A 2,231-nucleotide genomic window follows, 5' to 3' on the forward strand; every position below is an offset into this window, starting at 1 on the left:
TTTCATCTTTAAGATTTTTATTAATAATATATGGAGGGAATAACAGCCAAATGCCACAAACCAAAAGGCAACCCAATGTGATGAAGGAAATGAAGGGAAGCAGCATCTCATTTCTGTAGACCCGCAAAGAAAGACAGATCACTATAATTATTACCAATCTACATGGCCATAGAATACTGCCTCCCATTTTCTGATCTGTGTAGTCAGATAACGCTTCAAGCATTAAAAAGACACATTGGAAAGAAGCTCAAGTCATAGGATTGCTCGCCATTGGAAGATGCCAGACACACACTTATTTATAGGTCGTGTTGGTGTCTACTAAACACAAGCTTTGCCCCTGGCAATGGAACTCTGACTGTTTTCTTTGGAGGTTTCATTTTTCTGTATCAGCCACACTTCATTATTTCTGCTAAGCAGTTTGAAAGGACTGTTGTAGCCGGCAGTGTAGTAAACCTTTTCATCGAAAACTTTGCCTTCTTCCCTCAAAAATGCTTGCTAACGTTAAGACTTGTTCTTGATTCTTCTGGGTACTAAAGAATCCAGCGAAAGACTTGACAAATATGACCATCGGTCATCTCGGCTCTGTCTTCAATGAAGACGCCAGGCTCTGAAGGCTGGGGCGGATCGAGGTGCTGCTCCGCGGGGAGATACAAGGGAATAGTGACCGTGCACTGGCTAAAAGCGCCCAAGCCCGGTTCCGCGAAGCTCGTCACTGGGGTTGTCATCTGCATTTTCATCTCTTGCTCGTTTTTGTCTTCGATGTAGCCGCTCAGTTTCGGAAAGCCAGCCTGCATGGCTGAGTTCCAGTCCAGAGATTCCACCGAGGTGTTGACCCACTTGGCGGGTCCGTAGCCGCGGATCCGGTAACTTCAGGGCTGGGCGCCCGCAGGCTCCTGGGCCACGGCGGGTTCCTGCTTGGCCACCTTGCCCACGGGCCGATACCCGAGACAGAGCTGGCGAGCTGCTTTGGGAAGGCTGCACCTGGCACCGAGCGCCTGCTCCCCAAGTAAGATCATTTTTTTAAAGTCTTTGTTTGGTATGTCCACATTCTGTTCTTCTTTACTGGTGTTTTCCAGATTTTTTTCCTCTTCCTTTGAATGGGTCAACATTTCCTGTTTCTTTGTTTTTCCTGTCTTTTTTTTTTTTTTTTTTTTTCACACTGCACATTTTAATATTTTAAAATGTTAACTCTGGGATTTATTCCATGAGATGGCTGTTTCATGATTTTGTAACCAGCTGGTGTCAAGATAGAGATTTTCTTGAGCTTCTGTTCAAGACGAATGCAGTGTGCAGCATCCTCCCTGCGTTTTTTTTTTTTTTTTGCCTGTCTTATCCTAGGCTTGCACTTGTTAATTTTTTGGAGTACCCCTGCTTACAGGCTTTTGAATGCCCCCTCTAATACCCAGAAGACAGACCTCCCTCTCCTTGGTGTTTAAAGTAGGTAAGCCTTTGCCCCAGACTGTCCACCTCTATAATTTCTTATACTCCTTTAGTTATATCAAGTTGCTTTCACTTAGAGGCAAATTCTGGGAGCAGGGGCACACTGGAGAAGATTTTCCAAGTCAGTCTTTCCCAGCTGAAATGGAACCTGGGACCCATGAAGGGGGCCAGGAGTTTCTTCCATAGCTCCCCAAAGCTGGGCTCTCTTGACCTGCCCGGCAAAGGCAGCCCTGGACCCTGTCCCCCACAGCCCTGAGGAAGTGATTTGTCTTTAAGTCTTCTCTACCACCACCTGTGTCTAGGGATGATTGGAACAATGGCTGCCCTCAGAGCTGGGCCTCCAGCTATCTGAAAGTCGCTAATCAAAAGCTGTGATCAGGGACTGATAGTACCCACCCTTGTTCTTGGGGAAGAGGATTTTTATGTCCCTTTCTGTTGCCAGTGAGTTAACCAGGGACTGGACTCCATGGTAGCCTGCCACAAGAGTGTGGGATGGGCACCAGTAATCATCAGTTAAAGAGAGCAACTTACTGGTCTTTATCATCATTTACCAGCCTCTTCCTCCCACTCTTTCCTGGATGCTGTACAGTTTCTACTGGTCTCTGGAGTTTTGAAATATTTCTTTCAAACAGTTCTCACCAGTTTCATAGTTGTTCTGGTGGAAGGACTGAATCTTGGAGATTCATATACCTTCAACTCCCCACAATCTTCCATGATTGCATTCTTAAACTGTAATTTTCCCTAACACTATAAATCAGGATCTTTTTTTTTTTTGTAGCTGCTTGCATAAC

General features: G+C 45.5%; 1 pseudogene; it reads right to left on the reverse strand.

Moving 5' to 3' along the window:
* Positions 1-318: 318 nt before the first annotated feature.
* Positions 319-1,016, reverse strand: LOC119530273 (annotated as a pseudogene).
* Positions 1,017-2,231: the final 1,215 nt, after the last annotated feature.

The sequence above is a fragment of the Choloepus didactylus genome, chromosome 3, assembly GCF_015220235.1.
Source record: "Choloepus didactylus isolate mChoDid1 chromosome 3, mChoDid1.pri, whole genome shotgun sequence".
NCBI classification, from domain to species: Eukaryota; Metazoa; Chordata; class Mammalia; order Pilosa; family Megalonychidae; genus Choloepus; species Choloepus didactylus.